The sequence below is a fragment of the Tamandua tetradactyla genome, chromosome 6 (genome assembly GCF_023851605.1).
Source record: "Tamandua tetradactyla isolate mTamTet1 chromosome 6, mTamTet1.pri, whole genome shotgun sequence".
NCBI lineage: Eukaryota > Metazoa > Chordata > Mammalia > Pilosa > Myrmecophagidae > Tamandua > Tamandua tetradactyla.
Genome location: NC_135332.1, coordinates 101,379,458 through 101,392,291, shown reverse-complemented (window position 1 = coordinate 101,392,291; position 12,834 = coordinate 101,379,458). Strand labels below are relative to the sequence as shown.

The 12,834-nt window shown below is 44.0% G+C and overlaps 1 protein-coding gene across 9 annotated transcripts in view; it reads right to left on the bottom strand.

Annotated features, from left to right (window-relative positions):
- FAM110B (family with sequence similarity 110 member B) overlaps positions 1 to 12,834 on the bottom strand; it is a 173,530-nt gene that overhangs the window by 77,049 nt on the left and 83,647 nt on the right. Inside the window, exon 1 of one of the 9 annotated variants that reach the window (XM_077166812.1) lies at positions 3,738 to 3,953. The exons of 4 other annotated variants lie outside the window; for them this stretch is intronic. The gene's annotated coding sequence lies outside the window, so the exon portion shown is untranslated. 4 more of the 9 variants (XM_077166811.1, XM_077166813.1, XM_077166814.1 and 1 more) reach the window with 4 other exon arrangements.

Genomic DNA, 12,834 nt, shown 5'->3' with positions numbered 1-12,834 from the left:
GAGGAGAGTTCCTTGACTGCAGGTTCGCAGAAGCTGGAACGTTTTTCACTACAAGAGATGTTACCAATGGAAGATCGAATGCAAATATGTGACACTTAACATGGGCTTTCCCTCCGAATATGGCAAGATTTAATGAATATTTAAATTCAATTAAATGCATAAGAAAAGCAGAATGCCTTAGTCAAAGAAGGGTTAAGTGCCAGCATTATAATCCAAGACTAAAATTTACAAGCTATTATTAAGGAAAACTTAAAAAATAAACTACTTTCAAGAGTCAGCAGGCATCCAAGATGCACAGAATAATTCCTGGCAATGCAGAATTCCAAAAGCTGTTGCAAAATTACTTAGAATACAGCTACTAATGGAAGTGTTTTGTGGTTCCTTTAAGAAGTATTTCTAAATTATTGGATACATGCTTTTTATTCTCCAATCCCATATGATATAAACCTATTATAAGAAAATATTTCTATTCAGCAATCATGCTGTATTCTGAGAAGATTAGTAATGGGAAGAAAAGAAGTAAGACTTTATATTTATTACACATTACAAACAGGAAGGCAAAGTGAAACAAAGTCAAAACAGAATAGGTAACAGATCTGTAGGCTATACCAGTTCCTACTTAACATTAAAGGGAGCACGAGCAGTGATGGGGTGCCAAGTCTGGAGAGAAGGAGTAAGCTCTGGACCTCTCTCCCTCTAAAGCCTTCTCTGGCTCACACTCCCCTGCCTTTCTGAAGAACCAACCACCCTTCTCTGTACCACCCAGCCCAGCAGGCTCCCTCCACCCTTGCCATCATTTCTTTACCCCTGTTTCCTCCTCAATAGGTTGCTTCTTGCAAGCAGGGAATATGCCTTCGATATTCTTTCACTAAGGCTCAGTACAGAGTCTGGTACACAGTATACACCCATAATTATAAAATAAAATCATGAAGGATAAAAGGAATAAACATGCTTATAGGAGAGACCTAATGTCTCTTAAGTGTTTTGCCAAACTTTACAAAGGCCACCTGTGAAATATGTCTCTACTGCTCAGTGCAGACCTCTCTCCGTTCCTTTGGTATCACAGATGCCCCAAAGCCACCTGCAGGCACCACCCTGGGACTCTCGAGTCCAAGAGCACTTACTGCCCATTAGTCCTTCCTTTTTACACTTATTTTCAGGCCTTGCTCCACCAGTTGCTTTGTGACTCACCATATTCTACATGGAATGACGTGGGGTTTTTAAACTGATTACTATGTTCCCTCCATGATTCTAAGCCCCTAGGAGAAAAAGAAATCATCACTTACAACAGAGAATGTTTTGATTTAAAACATTCATGCCGATGGGCCTATTTTTGACTGGTCAAAACGTGTCATTCTCCCATCGGTAAAGTGTTATGGAATTATGAAGAGCGGAGAGAACAAAATTTTTAAGTGTCTGAGAAATGTATTTCTATTTTCTTGTCTCAGAAGTTTCTCTTGAATGTAGTTGAAAAAAAAAGTTAGGAAGTGATACATTTAACGACCAAAGTACTTATTTTGTTACTTTGTAAAAACATAACAAATGCCCCTTGAGTACAGTCTTAAAGACCCGTAGTGATCTTACTGTTCCATTGTATTATATAATATACACCTACATTTATAGCTTACATTTAAAGAAGCTCCTACACGCAGCAGAGTCTTTAAGAGTCAGCCCTTGAGAATGCAAATCACTTAAGACTACTTCCCACTTCTCTGTGTGACACACAGCTGGAGGGGTTCTTTGCTTACAAAGGAGGCTGTATGCAATGTTTACATTCGTGCAATGCTTTGACAGTGGGTAAAAATAAAAAAATAAAAGGAAAATAGCAATTTCCTTTCGAGGCAGTCTATTTCTTAGACATTTTCAAAACCCAAAGTAATTTAAGGAGTATCTCAGGAGATGGAGATAAAGATAGAGAGACAGAGACCGGCAAAGAGAGAGAACACAAACATTAAGGAATTGCATCCACTTAATTTTTCTCTAAGGAATGTCCCAGAAGCCTGACTGTCGAGATGCAGAAACGTTTCCTCTAAGTCTGCAGCGGGGAAGCACAGCAGGCAAAGAATGAAAGGGTGGAACAGAAGAGAGGACATCTGAAGAGGGACAAAATCCCTCTGATGGAAAGTACAGCTGCAGCCACGGCTACGCACTCTTCTGAAATCCCCACGAAGCAAAGTGTGTAGAGGGAGCCCGAAGCTATGAAGTGTGTGCCCTCCGTGAAATGACAGCGCCCAAGTTCATTTCCTCATTGGTACTTAAAACCCAAAGCACTGCCAGCTGTTTCAGGTCACAGAGAGACCACGTTACTGAAAAATGGCAAACTTTCGCACTATTTCTCTTTTTTGTCTATAAAACTGCTCACTGAGGCAAACATCACATGAGAGGATTGTTTACACCTCGGGATGGTCTAGGAGGGAATTTTGAGGTGGGAAAGAGAAGCACGGGTAATATTCTTACCTTTCGTTTCACCAAAGAACAAAAAAAGCAACACGCAGTTTTAAACCTCGGTGGTTATTTTAACAAAATGTTTAAATCACCATGTTTGACTTCTAAAGAGCAGGGAAGTGATTCCTGGTGGGTTTCAGATTCCAGCAGAGCTCCCGCTGTCACCAGACACCTGGAGGCAGTTGGTCAGCTCAGGATACAGACTCAATGCACAAGTTTCTGGGCTCCACAGTCTGATAAGGTAAGGGACATCACATTAAGTCTAAAGACCAAAAATGGGAGCACGGAGCTCTGCTGCCATAACGGCACTCTCAGGAGAAGGTATGCTGAGAGGCAACACTCACGTTTCATTTGTTTGTTTTGAAGGCTAAGCCTTGCCTATTTCAAATGTTCCCTTCTGAATGTACCACCTTACAGAATTTAAAATTGTATATTGATCGATTTGAAAAACAAGGCAGGCAACTGTTAGTACAAATTTAAAAATATTGTCCAGCATCAGTTCAACTAAGTGGTAAGAACCCCACCTTTCTGTGATTTCAACTACAAAAGCAACGTCCCTGTCAAACAAAACCACGAACCATCTTTTAAGGCGCCTTCCTCTATACACCTAGAAATATTTTGGGCACAATGGGCTATGCTACACTTCTCTATATTAAAAAGGCTTAAACGAGAACTACAAAAGGTGAGACAAAGAAAACCATCCAAAATGAAGGCTGCACACGTCTCTGAAGAAACAATAGCACAGGACTTCTGCAAGAGCCTGCAACAGCGGTCAGGAGAAGCACCCCCCTCCCCACGCCTCCGCCCCAGTCCCGGTCCTTAGGGGCGTGGGGACTCCCTAAATCCTCCTTGGTCGCTCATTCTTCAGAAGAGGCCGGACTCAAGACAACGAAGTCCGCAGGGTACCGAGCCGCCTGTAAGAGACCCCTCCACGGATGCAGCATCGGGCTTTCCCAAACAGAAGGGAGCCAATAAGAAGGACTCACAAGCACATGCACACCGGCCTCCAGGCGAAAACAATATCCTGCAGGAGCAGGTTGGCTGGGGTACAGTCAGGGCTTCCCGGGGACACCGCCGTTGCAACAGGGAACGCGGGAGTGCGCTCGCGATATTAACAAAAGCGAGAGCACAGTAAGCAGATGACAAGATGAACATTCTTCATTTCAGGCACGGCAGCGTTTTCCGTGCTAGATAAAGACCGAAAGTCATTACCATAAAGTGAAACTCCTCCGCCGACCTCCTCCTGCGGCCAGCAGCTGTTAAACCACCCCTGCTCCACAACAAAGACTCACGCCTCCTCCTCCGCGCCTGGCTCTCTCTCTTTAAGGTTCCCAGCTCCGCACCTCCACCGCGGCCAGAACACAGTACGGTACCTCTGTATCTGTGGCTCTAATGCAGCATCAAGATTACTGTGGAAACCTATCGCTCGGGCCAGCAGCCCCGTCCACAGCCAATGGGGAGAAGGCCCATGCCGAAAAATCCAGCACATGCTCTCTGAGGCGCAGGCTGCTAATCTAATTATAGCTAGTTCGCTAGCATCCAGCTATTGGTTGCAAAGCCCCTGAGCAAATTAAATGGTAATAAATTAACCCCCACCGACAAGATCGTCTTGATTTCCTGTCATTTTGAAGATTAATGTGTCACCTTGTAAACTGCAAATGATCTTTAAGGTGCATTCTTGTTGTTTTCCCCCCCAATCCCAAAGAAACAAAGCGTGGTTAAATCAATGTACTGTCGGCTTATTTAAACCTCGTGGATTCCGGTACGGAGGAATAAATACAAAACCCATACCGTGAAAATAGTAGTGGTAGTGCTAGAAAATCCAGGTGTCAATTTATTTACCCTGATTAGCTACTTGCCACTTATTTGTCATAAAGTGCTAATTCATCTCTCTCTTCAATATAGGTGTAAATACTAGGCAAATTCCCATCCACAGTGAAAAAGTGCTAATCAGGGTGTTAAAAATTACAATCTTGATTACAGCGATCGATAAATAAATAATTTAGAGCTACAAGGGGCCAAAAAGGCAGCTTAGAAATCGTTGTAAAAGCCAAAAGTAAAGAAATGAGGAACTAGCTCAAGCAGCCACATCTCATAAGCAGCAGCAGGATGCAAAGGTGAGAAGCATGGACTCTTCAGCCAGGCCACTCAACTCCTGGATCCGCTCCTTCCTAGCTGTGTGGCCCTAGATGAGTGACAGAACTTCTCTGAGCCTCAGATAAGAATAGGAGCCACTTCACAGTGAGCTGTGAGAGCTCAGCCCAGTGCCTGGCACAGAGGGACTTCTATCTAACTGGAATCTGGTGTTAAGAGTGGTAATCTTCTCATTACATCACATTATTCACCTGCCTTTCGAGTGTCACACCGCCCAAAAGAAGGACCCAAACACTTCACCACTGTACAGTTTTGTTCAGCAACATCATATAGACATAATTACAGATGACAGCCTTATGACAGACTTGACTTATCACAAAGTACCATTCCTGGTACTCCCTGTGTAAGGCAAATTATTTCACTTACTTCTATTTGGATATGTAATTGCCACTCATTTCATTTACTTCTAGATGAACCGAGATCTTAAAAGGAACTTTCAGGAAATTATGGCCTTATAGTGTGCTTCAATAAAAATTTGCAATATGCGTTACATTATTAAGTGATCTATGTTTGTGAAGTGTTTTCTACGGAATAGAGATTAGGGAAAGCTTGTAAGGAAGCCAAATTTGATTGATTTAAAAGTGGCAAATGTGAATGAGAAGAAAAGAAGTCAGCTAAGTCAAATGCCACCAACAGACCCACATTCTAATTATTTGTTTGTTTTCCCTTAAAGTCACTTCTTTTCAATATGTTCTACATATTTACTGTCCTGGGCTGATATCAAATCAGTTAATCTGTTAAACTTTTTTTTGGTTTGGTAATTCCTAGAATCAGTATGTCCTGCCAGTCAGGCCCAATCCAATGATAAATCCAAACTTTTCATTTCTGTAGTTTTGTTTTATTTTGTATTTAGCTGAAAACCTTTACAAAAAACTGACATGCTCAACAGGCATTATGATTTGCTTCAAGGAACCAAATATTCCCAGGGATGAATTAATAGCCTTGGAAAAGGAATACTAATAAAAGGGCATCTCCTCCTTCAATCTCTGGGTACCACAAATTGCTTGAGATATAAACCCATGGAAGGAATGGCATGGCCCATAAACCTCAAGGAAAAGGACAAAAACTCATGGGCCATCAATTTCGGAGTGAAAGAAATTGTATAGCAACATAGACACATAGACAAACTCTGGAAAAATATGGAGATAAGCCTGCTAAAGAAAATTACTGCTGCATTTGTAACTGTAAAACATTCCTCTATGTGAATTATCAAAAGCACAATCATCATTATCAGGAGGTAAAATCCAGGAGGAATTGGCCTCAGTGATTTTGGCCTAAGGCACAGCTCAGTGGAGGCTGCAAATACAGACGGGTGAGACTTCTAGGCATTTATCTAGGAAACATCTAACAGCTCTGCCTTTCTCTTCACTTAACAAGCTGCTGGCTCAAAAGAGGCATGAAAAAGCCCGTAAATTTGTTTCATGTCTGTTTTGTATAAAACATTAAATAGGCACCCTCTAAAAGAAGGAAGCAACTGTCCTTTCTTAAGTCTTGCACCTTACAACCTGTCCAAAACCAATATTTGTTTTGGAAACCAAGTACCAGTTAATTGGCGGTTTCCCTATTGCCACTCTGCTAGGTCAATCTATTTTTTCCCCTAACCTCTGGAATAAGTCCTTCTGTCCTCGGACTTCAGCCAACTCATTCCTGATTTTGAAAAATCATCATTCACTCGCTGAATAGTTTCTGGCACCTACTACCTGCAAAGACTTGTGCTGGACATTGGAAATACTGCATGAAAAAAGGAATGTTCTGATTCCTCCTGGAACTTGCCTTTCAGTGAGGGAGGTGAACCGCAGGTAGCTGATTACCAAATGAATGGTTAGGATCGGGTAAACAGAGGACATGAAGAAGTGCAGGCGTAGAGCAGGAAGCAAAGGCTCTCGTGTGGAGTTGGAGGCTCTGCGGGCAAGTGTGGCGTGAGGATGAGGAGAGTCAGGTGAGGTGGACACTGGGGCTGGCAGGAGCCAAGGGATATAAGAGCAGGGGGGAGGCACAGCTGCAGGGCAGGACCAGCCAGTCACTGGGGGTTGGCCAAAGCCCTCTGGGAGTCAGAATGCTAACTGGTTCCCTGAACTTCTTCTTTCTAGTAATAGGGTCTCATTATCTTCCAAATCTAATCCTAACTCCCTTTCCTTAAGCAAAGAATGAATACTTGTACATTTCCCATCTTCCTTGCAACAAGGAGGGGTGGGCTGCACAACCACCTCTTTTGCCTCACTGATGAGATCTCCTACAGATCAGTTTTTATTCTCCAACCTTAGGGAACGAAGAAGGAGAAGCAAGCAGCCTGTGAATGGGAATTCCCACACAGGACACAGTTACAGTTTTCTCCCCTTGAAAAAGAAGTTAGGATTTGTGTCCTAAATATGCCTCTGTTTATTAAACCCAGGGCTCTGAGATAATTGTAGACTGGTCGGCATGGTCTGGCCAGAAGTGTTTCATTTTCTTTTTTTTGGCTGCTGTATGGTGGGGGTCACATTTCATTCTTTTTCCGTGTGACTATTCATCCTGTTAATGCAGCACCATTTGTTGTTGTTGTTGTTGTTGTTGTTTTGGGGGGGAGGGGAAAGTGCATAGGCCTAGAATCGAACCAGGGTCTCCTACATGGCAGGTGGGAATTCTACCACTGAACTACCCTTGCACCTCGAGAGTGCTTCACTTTTGATTCTCCCTCCAGCTCCATCTTGCTGAGAGCAGCCTGGGGTGGAGAGGAGGCCTGATCGCATACCGAGGCACCAAGAGGGGTTTGAGGAAGCCCAGTTTGACCTCCCCCGCTCTGCACCTGGCTGGAGACAGGGCAGAGGGACCCAGATCTCAGACCACTGGAAAGATCTTTAGGCTGGCAAGTGTCAAAAGGTGATTAGTAGCATTACCATGCTAGGACTTCTAACTAACATCATGACACCACTGCATGTGGAGGTTGGTAGAGATATCAACCACTGGGCCTCCTATCCCACGCAAGCAACTCAAAGACACCTCTGAGCCCACCACCCCAAGGACGAGATGAGTAGACTCCTAAAGTCCTGCCTACCTGGGGATGGCCAACTGGGGAAGCATACGCATAGCCAGTGCCACTTCCTCCCTTGTTCCTATGAACCACAGTGCATTGGCCTTTTTGCTTGTTTGCAAGCGTCCTGTACACTGGCCTTTTTGCTTGTCTGCAAGCATCCAGCATGCAGGACACTCGAGTTGGCTGCAATGTGGCTGGCCTGCGAAACGCTGGACGAGGTTGCTACAAATACTTGAGCTGCTCAAAGGCCAGACTCACACTCCTCCCCACTGCTGTTCACTGAGCCTGAAGGAGCTGGGTCCCCAAAGTCCCTTCGTTCATCAGCTCAGTTCTTGATGCCTCCCAGGAAGGTGCCCACAGAGAGAGAGGATTATGTCCCACAGTCACCTCACTTTGTCAAGCTACATGAGCAAACTGCGTGAGTCTTCTCATGGGGCCGAGTTTATAATCCAGCCGTGCATCTCGTAGGGGACTCTCAAAGCCTAGTATTTTTTTTCCTCCAAAAGTTTTATTTTTCATGATACTGGTGAAGAGAGATAGAAGGGTAGGGGACAGGGAGACAATCAAAGGAAGAAGAATCTGTGAGAGGAGCTCTCCCAGGCTGGTTCTGAATGGGCTTGTAGCTGCTACCAGGTAAGGGAGTAGCTGCATTGTCTAAGGACGTGGCTCTGAAGTATCAAATTCCAGGGTGCATGGCTCACTCACCCTGGAGAAGGAGCATCCCAGGGGAATGTGCAAGCAGGGACAACACAAGTGGACAGCACTCTACCCACAAGGCTAGGACGGGTCACCCCCAGGGGTACTCTCTTCCCACGTCCGAGGGCCACTTTCCCCGACATGGGGTCTCTACGCCTGCATCGGTAGTCTGGACTCTGAAATGGCTTCATCCTAGGTCAGCCATCCAAGGCATGGCTATCTCACCTAGACTACAACTATACCTGACTTCTCACGCCTAGAAGCACTAGGTCACAAGGTGGACGAAGAGAAAAAGAATATATCCTAGGTAAGGGACAAACCCTCAAACAATTTATATATAAGCAAAATTTATATTTGATGTTTTTTCATTCCCTTCCTGCACTCTTCTCCTAACACCAACTACTCCTGTGCCAGGGTCCCAAAGTGCCGATGTGGGCAGGTACCAGACCTGCCTGGTCCCCAAAGCTCGCATGTCCGGGAACCGCCCAATTCTTGTCCTCCAACCAGAAGCCACAGGCTTCATGTACACTAGGCTCATTCTGTGCAAGCAGTTCCCAAGACTCGGCCTGGAATTGAGCGCTGGAATCTGCTAGAAGAACGGTGGTCACAGAGTTCAGCATCCTTCCACAGGCATTTCTGTGCAGACAGGGGCAAGATGAGAGCTGCAATGAAGGCCTGCAAAAAGGACCATTTTTCCCTAAAAAGCTGAGACGCTTGGGGTGATACTTGAAAGTTTTGAAATTTTGATGCAAAAGTACACAAATGCCAAATGAATACTCAAATCAAGAAAAATGTTCATAAAATTATCTCATAATAACTCATATTATCTCAGAAAAGCATCTCTGATTCAACAGCCCTCCACAGCGGCTCATTTTTACCTGAATGATTGTTCACTGCAAAGTCAAGTAACAATTACAGGGAATATTTTTTTTTTGACTTTCAAGGCACATGTGAAAATTCCTGGCTTCCTTCCCCATATATTTATACAGGCTTATAAATCAGACAGAAGTTTATGAGTTAACGGAGAGGTAGGCTCCAGCTGGATGCTTCTTCCTAGCATAAGGTGCAACTGGCGTGGGAACACATCTGTCCAGGGGCATGTGGACAGCAGAGTCCCCCAGCAGGAAAGGACCCTCCTCATGTGTGTGTCAGGGCTGGATGCCCCTGCTAGGGTGGACGAGTTTGCAGAGTGTGGAAGGAAGACAGTTTGCTGGGATTCCAGCAAGCCTCCCTCCACCTCCCCTCCCACACCTTGCAGCGATTAAGATTAAAGTAAGAAACAAACTATTCTTAAGAACAACAAAAATGTCCCCGTGGAGGTTTAAAATGATCAGTGATTTAAGCTTTAAAGGGAAATATTTCCAGTATATAACAAGATGACTCCTTAGCAGCCTGACTTGCAGCTTTTAGAAAATGGAAGTGTAGGACAAAGCAAAGAGGCTTATTTTAGAACCTAGAATACTAAGGTGATGCTGATTCATTAATTCAAGAAATATTATTAAGCCCTTACTATGTACCAAAGCTAAGCTATTCAGATGGGATGGTGCTGGGAAAAGCCCAACTCTGGTCCCCAATCCTCCAGAGCTTCCAGCTGAGCGAGGTGGTAAGAAGGAAGGGATTCCAGAAAGGGGAGAGGCCCCAGGACGAACTCTGACTCCTCTGAGACTTCGTCACAGGTATCCGTGGCAGGATGCTTTTCTGAATGTGGCAATTTGTCCACCTACTATCCCAGTGTGTCTGTCGCCCTTGGCCTTTGGCAAAGCTAAGACCACAGGGCCCTATGGAAAGACAGAAGGCAAGAAGGTGGGAAGAGACACAACTGGGGCTGGCTGTGGACCCTTAACGGATGAGGATTTGGGCTTCAATTTCCCCCTGGGGACAGAAGCCAAGCAGCTAAGGCCACCTCCGTGCCTGTGGAAGACTCACTCCCAATGTCCATTGTTTGTTCATGGCCACATGGGCATATTGATTTTTCTCCAACTACTTTATTACATGTTAACCTCAAACTTTTCACATAAAACAGGGCAACCTTGATGTGTGTATCGTTCAGTGTGGTGGGTAAAGGGCTCTTAACTAAAAAGAAATATATATGCATAGATGAAGGATTTCATGTATTTATTCTGCAAACATTCAGCGCTGTTCTACATGCCGGGCGCAGGGAACACAAAGAGGAGTCAACCACCTGGCCCCCAGGTGCCCACAGCTGACTCCCGTGGTGGAGGGGACCGGGGCCGGCTGGGACATGGCCCTGAGGCCAGGCAGGAGCACTCCGGAGACGGAGTCGGGCCGTGGGGGATTCCAGCTCCCTCGCTGGTGAGCTGCGTTATTTCACCTCAGCTAGCAGACGAAGGTGATGTGATGATTAAATATGAATTACATGTAAAGCGTCGGGAACACTGCCAGACACCCCACAACGCCCAATGTTCGAGAGGTGACTGCTGTTCTTGTCATGGCCAGAAGCTAGTAGAGCCCCTGTCCTCAGGGATCCCCCTCCCTCCCCTTGTAATGAAATTCAGCCAGAATCTATGTAGCCTCCTATCATTTTCCAAACATTGTGATAGCAGAGTGGATACAGCCCCAGCTTGCAAGGACCTTCCAAACTCGTGAAGGAGACTGATAAAACAATGCCAGCGACACCAAGGAAAGCACACATACATGTTCTGCTTTGAGTCTTCCCAAAACGCTGCCCAGGCAGGCATTTTTACTATTATTCTCACTTTAGAGGAAACGGGGTGAGGGTAATGCCATGACATGCCCTGGGACTCCAGACCCGATGGCCATTCACTCCTCTTTTCACCAATACCATGCTTATTCTTAACAAAAATTAAACTCCACTCCAGGAGATATGAATCAGGCTGCAGATGTCGTCCTGAGCTTAGGCTCTCTTCTCTGCCCAAAGTGTGCTGTGTGTCTTGGGATGTTGACGGACATCTAGGACGCAATGCATCCGAGATGATGCTGGCCCTCTCCGAACGACTGAAGGACCTGGGATTGGCTTCTCTTTTTTTATTCACCACCTGTGTGGCAGTTCCTACAAAACTTTCAAGTATGATATAAAGCTAATGTCTTAAATTTTAGCTTTGTCTCCTAAAGTGGAACGCCATTTTGAAATGTCATCTAAACATTTTTCCGGTCTTTTAAAATAGTCCCTCTGTGTATCCAGCATTGGCACCAGCTCCCAAACATATGCCCACTCTCACTGGCAAAATCCAAGGCTAATAATTCTTGTCGAACTCAGAAATGCAGGGTGTTGCTTTAAGAGAAGAATCCCAGGTCTGCAGGGCACAAATGTCTGCAATTACGTTTTAAATAAATATTATTTATGAGCTCTGAATGATGAGACCTGTAACCAAACAAATACGTAACTACAGAGCATCATTTGTTCAGAAATTCATCTGGAGTCTTTCTGAAACTTTTACAGTAGGGTGAGGCCAATGGTTAGTTGTCTCGAAAAGGGACATGTCAAAACTTTAGAGATTATATCCCGAATTTCTCCTCCTTGGGAGAAACCATGTTACAAGGACGATATCACTACATGCTTTTTTCTTCTACTCCATCATATTTTATCCCAATTCAGTCACTTTCTAGCTGATAACCCTGGGTAAATTCCTTAATTTCTCTGGGTTTTGATGTGTTTGTTTGTAACATGAAGATGAGGGGGTCATGTGGATTAAATGAATTTCTATAGAGAGAACATTTAGGAAGACACTAAATACCAGCCTGACACTTAGTAAATGTTATATAAGATCTCTCCACTTGGCTGATGGCAAAATGATATTGGCCAAATCGCATGAACTGAAAAACTGATCTCCCTGCTGGAAAAAGAAGTATATGACAGAAATATATTGCCATCCTGTCCTGAGTAAAGCCCAGATGAAAAGTGTTATATTTATAGTTACGAGTTTGTCGATAATGTAATGAAATTCTAGAACTTAAATATGATGGCTCCTTTTCTGGGACAATTTGGAAAAACTCCTTGACAGTGATAAAAAGGTGAATGAATGGCTTTAACCTCTGCCATTTCACATAAAATGGAGTGGCATTTATCACAGTATCCTTTTTAGAGAAAAAAACGAAAATAAAATAAAATCTTAATACTCCATACTAGCCAAACACTCAACTGTTTAAATAAGTAAGCGTCTGTAAATAAATTCAATGAGACATTACGTAGTTATTTAAATGTGATATTATAGAATATCTATTAAATGGAAATAGAGCTGACTATTAAGCAAGTCATACATCAATGTATAATATGATCCTATTTTTGTTAAAAGTGATCTCTGTGTATATACACATATATCTCTGAATACTTAGAAAAGGTCTAAGGGAAAAATGTCACAATGAGGACAGTTTTCATCTCTGTATGGTAGAGATGGTTGACTTGTTTGTTTAATTTTTCTACTATGTGCTACCCACACTGAACATAAACTGCCTAGAAAAACTTTGCATTTCTTCCCACGCCTACTCAAGGAACAGAAAGCACCCGGGGGTAGCAAGTCTTCAATGAACAGCCCCACTAAGGTTTC